The sequence below is a fragment of the Sinocyclocheilus anshuiensis genome, unplaced genomic scaffold (assembly GCF_001515605.1).
Source record: "Sinocyclocheilus anshuiensis isolate Anshui unplaced genomic scaffold, SAMN03320099.WGS_v1.1 scaffold369, whole genome shotgun sequence".
Classification (NCBI taxonomy): domain Eukaryota; kingdom Metazoa; phylum Chordata; class Actinopteri; order Cypriniformes; family Cyprinidae; genus Sinocyclocheilus; species Sinocyclocheilus anshuiensis.
The window spans coordinates 680,123-690,114 of record NW_015540935.1 but is presented as its reverse complement, the minus strand read 5'-3'; positions in this window follow the sequence as shown (position 1 = coordinate 690,114).

Sequence of the window (9,992 nt, the reverse complement as noted above, 5' to 3'; positions counted from 1 at the left end):
CCCTCTCTCGCTCTCTCTCTCTCTCTCTCTCTCTCTCTCTCTCTCTCTCTCTCTCTCTCCAGCGTTTTTGCATTTAAAATCAATTTAATGTCTGTTTTGAAGCATTTCTGCAATTACTCGGGCAAATTAATATTACTGTTGGTGCTTAAAGTGAATGTGAAATCATGTTTGCTTTCTTAATGCACGTTCTTAGTCATTCGGTGCATGTTTTTGTTTTTTCCCCAAGAACTGTTTTTATTCATATTCTTTTATCATATGAGTCTCCCTTTCCACAGATGGCTGTCAGATAATGTTAAGATTTATAGGAACATTTCTAATTAGTCTTTGTTTTAGCATACTCACATTTATTCTGGCTGCATTCTATAATGAACACTTTTCCCACAATCCAAACAAGGCCCACCCTACACTTTTTCTTGGGGAATATCCTGTTTTACTGGGAAATATGTCAAATTATGGAGGTAAAATGGCTTGCAAAGGGCAGTTCACATATAAATTGACCTTTCTTTGTCATTAAAATAGGGATACACCATTTTCGCATTTTCGCACCCTTGTGGAGATAAGAAGAAGAAGAAGAAGAAGCGCACTTAATGGTATTGAATGCATACTTGTAGTGTATTTCAAATCTTAAACATGTATTTATTAAAAAAAAAAAAATTCAAATGATTACTAATTCAATTAAAAAACAGTTAAAGAGAGTACACTTTCACAGTCTCTTTACACACTTTAGTGCACTTTATAATAATGTCAAAGTATACATTTTACTTTAATTTTAAATCATTATGTTTAATAATCTGTCGTGTTTTAAAGAAGCAGACTTCTCTTGATTAAGTACTTGAATATATTTTTAACTGTAGTGTTCTTCAATCTTACCTTTAAGGTTCATATACATCTTAAGTTAGTATATTTAAATGAAATAAAGATGTATTTAATTACTACTTAAGTGAGTCAAAAAACACTCAGCTTGCATTGCATTTAATATAAATCTATTAAATATATTATTGTAAAGTATATTAATTCCTTAATAAGTACTCTTTTTAAAATGTACGGTACGCTTCTTTTTCACAAGGGAAGGTTAAGCTCAAATCTAGATTTTGGTTAAGTATGAAGTTTATGGACATGTTATTTGTCAATAAACAATGGGATACAAAAAGAATAAACCGACGCCAGACTATTGAAAAGGCAAGCCACCTTTTAACAGCGCTTAAGCAGATAGGCAGTTGTAATGGGAAGATTTAGGTTGAATGCTAGGAATCCAGCACAAAGACCTTTAGATCCAGGGCTCACTGAACGTCACTGACTTCAGGGACCACGCTCCTTTGAAAGATTTGGCTCCGGCTGGGCTTTCAGACTGAGGCACTATAGCAACAGAAATGCTTGGCCACCAGCTCTCACCACTTGAAAAGAGTGAATCACAGATCTTTCCACCTACATGCATTTCACATTCACTCTCTTAGTCATAGTTGTTCAAGGATAAATGAAGCGTCTGCATAAGTGTCTTTACCTCTAATTTCTGCTGTGAAAGCCTTCTGATGAACTCGGATGAAGAGCTTTCTCAAAGTCAGAGAGCAGCAGGCCTCTGGCTGTGACGCAGCCCATCTGTGACAGCGGCGTGATCTACGACTGTTTACTCTGTGCCCCTCCACCAGCCACCCACCCATGAGTCTGAGCGTGATGCATCACCTGCGCTCGCCGCCGAGGGCTCTCCCCGCCTGGAACACGTCCAAGAGGAACCTGGCCAAAAATACACTGGATTTACACAACGTTACTTAAATATGAAGCACAAACACTCACTGGAAGAGTATAAGTGGAGGCTATTCATCACAACAACCTGCTGATAAGCAGTGAGCATCCACTGATTAGAGTTATTAAGAGAAGCTCCGTAGGCTTTAAATGAATATTTTCACCTTTACATTAATTGTAAGCCAACATCTTTAACTCCAAAGATAATAACATTTGAAATTCATTAAACAGTGGCCAAAGTATTTGGAAACTTATGTCACATTTAAAATGTCATTAAGTGGCTCAAATGCTGCTAAACTGTAAAAAAATAAATAAATAAATACTGTATTAATATGAAGGAATTTATTTATTTATTTGTTGATTTATTTATTTTTTTTATTTTTTACAGGTGTTTTACCCTGTATTTAGATTTTTGCACTTCATTTCATTGTGTTTTACTGGCTGATGTCCTGTCAGAAAATTACCAGTACATTTTCTGTTTTATTTATTAACATGTTTCTGGGCCAATTTGTTTTTTTTGTTGTTTTTTTGTGACACTGGTTTTGGGGTGATTTTTTAGCAGATGTATGAAGTAACTTCTTCTCATGATTTTACAGGTGTCCTATAGGAAACCCATGTGAAAAAGAAGTACACTTTTTCATACTTTTTAAAAGAATAGTCGACTTATTATGGAAATAATATACCTTAAAAGAATATATTTAAGTGTGTACTGAATGTAATGTTTTTGGATACTGTATTGCATGTTAATTGCAAGTAAATTAAAATAGTTTACATTTACTGTATATTAAATGCAGTTAGCATTTTGTTTTATCGTGTAAAACAAACGTTTTGTAGAAAAAAAACAAACTGTTTAAAAAAACAGTTTTAAGCATCAAAATGCATTTTTTTAATTTCAGTTTGAACAATGTATTTATTGCTCCATCATTTCTAACATAACAGCCATCTTTTTGTAAAATGTTTGCTTGAAAAGTGTGCTTGCACTGTCTTTCTTGAAAATAAATTACATCATTAGTTGTCTACTGCAATGACGTAATATTCATTCATTTTTGAGCATGACGTAAACAGTTTTTAGCATCACTGTTATTATGCTCACAGTCTAAAGGAAGGGAAGCAAAAAGGCCTAGAGATAACCAACAGTAATCATTGTAAAACACTTTTTAAAAAGTGTAACAAGGACTGTGAAAGATTAGGATCACCAAAGAGGTTATGGGTTCATGAATATGGAATGTCATCCTGCCATAATTAGAAATAAAGAAATAAATGTACAAATAAATAAAAGAAAAAAATAAATAAAAGTGGAAATAAATAAATTTATAAATAAATAAAAGAAAAAATAAATAAATGTGGAAAAAAATAAAAACAAATACATAAATAAGAAAATAAAATTATAAATAATTATTTATTTTTGCTTTTTTACTTTTCTTTGTATATTTATTTATATATTTATTTATATTAGCTTTTTTTTTTTTTTTTACATTTCTTTGTATGCTTATTTATTTATAATTATGGCAGCTTTGGCATTCCATACATGAAATGTGACTCAGTTTAATGTAGACATGTGTATTCCATATTATTCGGTGCTTTCTAAGGACCAAATCTTGACCAAAGCTGTCACTTTCCAAAAGGCAACAAATCATACTTTTCTCTTATAAGACGCTCAAAACCGCTTGTTGCTGACACGTTATGAACCACATTGTGTTTATAGGGCTCTGAGGTGAAAGCCACATGTTTTGATCCTAAACCAAAGGCATCTGAGGCAATAGCTTTGTCTTCATAGTGTAACTCAACCACACAGCTTTGCATGCTTGCTACATTTGCAGTTTTCCTTGAACTGTACACTGTTAAAGTTCACTGAGAGGGTTTTTAACCACACTTGGGTTTCTCTGATCTGCAAAAAAATGGTTTTAACTGAAAGAAAAGATAAAGCCAGTGTCCCGTGAATTAATAATCATTTATGACCCAGTCAAAAGACAGTAAAACTGTCAGGCGTGAGAAAAAAAGAGTCCTCATGGCAGGTACTTTTTCCCCCATTTTTTGGTAAATCCTGTGGAATCCAGTCTGGGAATGGAGCCATTGGATTGTCAAGACAACTCAATAATCCAGAGTGGAATGTTCTAACAAGAGTGGAGTCAGGTTTGGCATAGAAACACACACAAACTGAGTTCACATTCAGCAACACATCCCGGGTGTGAACACTAACAGGCACCTGCAGGAGCTATATTCTTCACGTGAACAAAATCCATCCAGTGTATTGTTGGGTAGCTGTAAAACACATTGTCTGGAGTGTGCAGAGGAAGGAAGTGGCACTTTGAGCTGAGCAATTGAATTTGAGCTCATTCGCAGGCAAGCAGATAACCAAACTAACCAGGCTAACACTCTCTCTCTCACACACACACACACACACACACACACACACACACACACTGACACAAAATTAGGTTTGTATCCTGAATATTTAATCCAAACACTCCAGTGATAAAAATAATGGAAACTCATTTTCATTGGACGTTACTGGTGATATGATAGTGTAGTACAATGAGCAGAACGGTTTTAGCATTTGGCTGAAACACCTGAAATTTACATAACTGACATACTGCTGGCAGCTGCACACTCATCTTATGCCACCACAATACTACTCTAAACTTTTTTTTTCAAGAGCTGAAAATTGGCCTTTGATGGAAAAACAAACCACAGAAGAGTCTTACTAGTTTTGTACAGACCATTTATAAACGTTACAGTGATGTATTGAAGATGGACATACATAATGTTTTATATTAAAGCCTGTACAGCCCATATTTACAAAGGGCTACATTATATTTTGATTGTTACTCTGAATTTTTTTTCACATGGCGTTGGCTTGACTGCAGACAGTAGTAGTGACTTATATTATATAAATGATAAATATAAATATATACTGTATGATTAGAGTCAACCTCAAATCAAACTTCTTAGTACTTAATATTGCTGGACTTATTGTGAAATAAATTAAGCGGGGGGGTTATTATTGCTGCTCTCCCTGCTCATTCATGACAGGCTGCATGGATGGGCAGGGAGGTTTTTTGCCAGAACAGAACCATACCGCCAAACCAAACTTTATGCTAAGTATCTATCATTTTGACGATAGTGGTCCTGACAGAAATATCTTTATATATATGTTGCACCACCCATAAGGACGGCCCTGTTGATCAGAAGATATGTTTGTTTTATCAGTCTGTTTTAGAAAGTATCGTCGGGTACAGAGTATCTGTGAAGCTTAAAGCACTTAGTACAGACAGGAAGGAGAATAATGGAGCGGAGAGAATAGTACAAGCTTCGGTTTTTATATGAGCACTTTATACTTAGCCAGTTGAAGAAAAAACTGAGTGATCCATCTCAAGATTTGTACTTACAGTATGAATTACTTCCTTCTGGGAGAAGCTATAGAGTTCCACATTTTAAATTCAAATAGGTATAATTCATTTGTGCGTGTATAAATGCAATGTTTATTAATAGTTCCGGGAATTCACACCAGATTTCCCCTTGAGCACAATAAAGTTCGCTTTGTCTTTGAATTTAGAATTTGATGACAATTTTTAGCATAAGTTTAAACATGATTTAATGTTTAACATCATATTGCAATCTCTGATTTTTGATCGCAGGCTTTAGCAAATGTTAGCAAATCAGGCACAATTTGAGACATTGAAGGTGCAAAAGTTTGGGAAGCAGGAGACTTAAAGTGATAGTTCACATAAAGATGACACTTCTGGCATCATTTACTCACCCTCATGTTGTTCTAAACACATAAGTCTTTCAAATGAATAAAAGCCTAAATTAAATCTGTTCATCATATAAACTGATTGTGTCTCTTCGGAAGACTTGGAATAGATTCATATGGATTACTTTCATGATGTCTTTTTGTACTTTTTGCGGCAAAATTGAAAATCGCATGGTTGGCTGCATGTACTTTCATGGACAAAAATGATGAGAAAAGATTAAAAATATCTTCATTTGTGTGTAGAAAAAAGAAACTCATACAGGTTTAGAATGACATGAGGGTGAGTAAATGATGACCGAACATTAATTTTTGGGTGAACTATTCCTTTAAGCAAACGTTTCCATTCAATCTCCTTTTCATTTTATTTCTGTTTAGAAGAAATATTTGAGATATTGAAAAGGTCTTTGAGCAGGTACCTTTCAGCCTCAGTAAACACACACACACACACACACACACACACACACACTTTAGAATTTGATGACAATTTTTAGCATAAGTTTAAACATGATTTAATGTTTAACATCATATTGCAATCTCTGATTTTTGATCGCAGGCTTTAGCAAATGTTAGCAAATCAGGCACAATTTGAGACATTGAAGGTGCAAAAGTTTGGGAAGCAGGAGACTTAAAGTGATAGTTCACATAAAGATGACACTTCTGGCATCATTTACTCACCCTCATGTTGTTCTAAACACATAAGTCTTTCAAATGAATAAAAGCCTAAATTAAATCTGTTCATCATATAAACTGATTGTGTCTCTTCGGAAGACTTGGAATAGATTCATATGGATTACTTTCATGATGTCTTTTTGTACTTTTTGCGGCAAAATTGAAAATCGCATGGTTGGCTGCATGTACTTTCATGGACAAAAATGATGAGAAAAGATTAAAAATATCTTCATTTGTGTGTAGAAAAAAGAAACTCATACAGGTTTAGAATGACATGAGGGTGAGTAAATGATGACCGAACATTAATTTTTGGGTGAACTATTCCTTTAAGCAAACGTTTCCATTCAATCTCCTTTTCATTTTATTTCTGTTTAGAAGAAATATTTGAGATATTGAAAAGGTCTTTGAGCAGGTACCTTTCAGCCTCAGTAAACACACACACACACACACACACACACACACACACACACACAGAGAGAGAATAAGACCATGCTTGCCTTCAAATACTGCTGTGACAGTTTTATCTCTAAATGCTAAGTGGACATTTAATCCCTTGTAGCAGAGAAGTGTGGCCCCAGCTCATCATATCAGCATGTCATCCATTTCAAAGAGTGAAAATAGACCACAAAAATCTGTAGCTGTCACACTGACAAACACTAACACAAAGCTAATAGCAGGCCTACATGTTCAGGTTAAAGCATACAGCATTGTCCTGTCAGTGAGAGGGACTCCTCCTGCTATCTTTAATCTCACCTCGCCCAGGGCGTTTCACACTGAAACTCTGAGGAATACCCACATTTCTCATAATCAACAGTCAGAGACAGATTTGAAGATATCGTTCATTCTTCAGGGGAGATGAAGATAACGTGAGGAGACCCCCGTGGACCTAAGAAAACACAGTAAGGTTAAGAGCGCCACTCGCTTCTTTTAGATCCCATGAAATCAAAATGTGAGTTTTGTGGCACTGTTGGGGATAACGCATTACAAGTAATGCAAGTTACGTAATCAGATGACTTTTTCAAGTAATGAGTAAAGTAACACATTACTTTTTATTTAAAATAAAATATCTGAGTTACGTTTTCAAATAAGTAACACCAGTTACTTTGTTTTACCCTTTTTTTTTCAAGTTCTAGTTCATTTAATGTTTTTTTTTGTCAAGCCAAGTATGGTCAAGTCAAGTCTGTACACTTCAGGATATCAATAAACTGCACTTGGGTTTCATCACAACTCACCTACAGTGGACTCTAATGTTACAGAAAAGCTAGACCGTTACAATGAACCCAGCAGTTCATCTCCTGCACCTTCATTAAGGCCATCGCTCAATTGAGAACTATGTTAAGGACTTTTGTGAAGTTTTGTCACCTAGTTGATTTTATTGACGTGGCACTTAAGGACATTTTTCAGTTTGGTTTGAATGAACCCATCCGTTCTCAGCTGCTAGGGGGGAAAATCCATTTCCCCTTTGCTAAATACAGTCCATTGACTATGTCTTGTTTTTAAGTGGATCTTCTTTTACTGTGGGGATTGCTGATGAGGAACCTGCAGTCCTCCAGTGCCCACCACACCAAAGCATTTCCACGTCCCGACTGTCATGTCAGGATTTATTCATGCCACGACCGCCAAACCAAAGCCTGCTCATGTCATGGTCGCCACACCTGAGCCATCAGCCAAGATGGCCGCTACGCCAGAGCCTCGTCACGTCAAGGCCGCCACACCAGAGTCCGGACCCACCATGGCCACCATGCCAGAGCCCTGTTTGGGCCAAGACAGATAAGACTAATGGCCAGTGTAATGGATCCACCAATGATGTCAGTGCAAGTGCCTGGCATCCCATTGGCCTAAACGCTCAAACACCGTGGCCTCAGTGCTGTCCAACCCAGAGGTCCTCCCTCCGTCAGCTGTACTGCCCATGATGGCGGTAGCCATATTATGTGTTTGGGCTACACACTCCAGTCCATGAATCTGCTCCAGAGCCCGCTCCAGTCCATGAGTCCGCTCCAGAGCCCGCTCCAGTCCATGGGTCAGCTCCAGAGCCCGCTCCAATCCATGAGTCAGCTCCAGAGCACGCTCCGGTCCATGAGTCTGCTCCAGAGCCCGCTCCGGTCCATGAGTCCGCTCCAGAGCCCGCTTCGGTCCATGAGTCCGCTCCAGAGCCCGCTCCGGTCCATGAGTCCGCTCCAGTCCATGAGTCCGCTCCAGAGCCCACTCCAGTCCATGAGTCCGCTCCAGAGCCCGCTCCGGTCCATGAGTCCGCTCCAGAGCCCACTCCGGTCCATGAGTCCGCTCCAGCGCCCGCTCCGGTCCATGAGTCCGCTCCAGAGCCAGCTCCGGTCCATGAGTCCGCTCCAGAGCCCACTCCGGTCCATGAGTCAGCTCCAGAGCCCGCTACGGTTCATGAGTCTGCTCCAGAGCCCACTCCAGTCCATGAATCAGCTCCAGAGCCCGAGCCAGTCCATGAGTCCGCTCCAGAGCCTGCTTTAGCCCCAAAACGCAGTCCTGTGTTCTGGTTTGAGAACAGTTATACCACATAAACCTTCTGGCAATCCTTTCACGACCAAGGAGGCCATCTCTGAGTATCCTGCCTGTCATGTCGCTGCTATGGAGGCCACTTACGGACTCTCTGCCTGTTATGCTACGACCACTGAGGCCGTTCAAGGATTTTATGCCTGTCATGTTGCGGCCACTGCGGCCGCTCTCAAACTCTCTACCTGTCATGTTACAGCCATTGAGGATGTTCAAGGATACTCCATCTGTTCTGTCACGTCCAGGTGGTTCGTCCATGTCTCTGTTCCACCATGGCCTAGTGACCTGTGGTGGTCTTCTGCTCCGCAGGCTTCACCTTGTTCACCTGCTCCACTCTGTTCACCTGCTCCACTGGCTCCACCATGGTGGTCTTCGGCTTTGCCCTGTTTCCCTAATCCTTTATGGTTGCTCCACGGTCCAGGAAAACCACCATGCCATGATCCAGGTCTTTTATTTTGTCTTTTCCATAGTCATGGTTCCTGTCATGTCATGTGTTTCCCTTACCCTCATGTGATCCTGCTATTGGTTTCTTTGTTCTATGTGTTATGTTCTGATTGGTTGTCTAGTAACTAGTTCATGTGTCTTGTCCTCATTGGTTGGATTGTGTCATGTGACTTCCTCCGTTTGATTTATATAGTCCTAATGTTGCCATTGTCCATTGTCTAGCTTGGTTCCTGTAACTGCTGTTGCTGAGTGTCATGCTTTATGTTCAGGTTGAAGTTGAAGTTCTAGTTCATTTCATGTTTCTTTGTCAAACCAAGTATGATCAAATCAAGTCTGTACACTTCAGGATATCAATAAACTGCATTTGGGTTTCATCACAACCCTACAGTGGTCTCTAATGTTACAAGAATGTGATCATGGCAGCCATCTTGGCTGATGACTCAGGCACGGCGGCCATCTTAGCTGATGTCATGTGAAAGGGCTTTTACATTTGCCAAAAATAGAATTGTTTATATTAAAAACAAACAAGCAAGAGTAACACAATATTGTAGTGGATTACTTTTAAAAGTAACTTTAAAAGTACTAGGAATATGCTTTTGTTGAAGCCATCAGCCCACATCATTTCAACTTTATTTTTTTTTAAATAATAGTGGAATTTCTGGTGAGAAAAAAATATTTTCCATGATATATTTTCTGCAATGAAATATCTACCAATAAGAAAATCATGATAAGCAAATTCAGAACATCTCCCATGTTCTCAAACTACTTAAATGTGTGTGTGTGTGTGTGTGTGTGTGTAAATGATGGAGATATATAAACCTATTGAGATAAGATTAAATATAGAAACAATATATATATATAT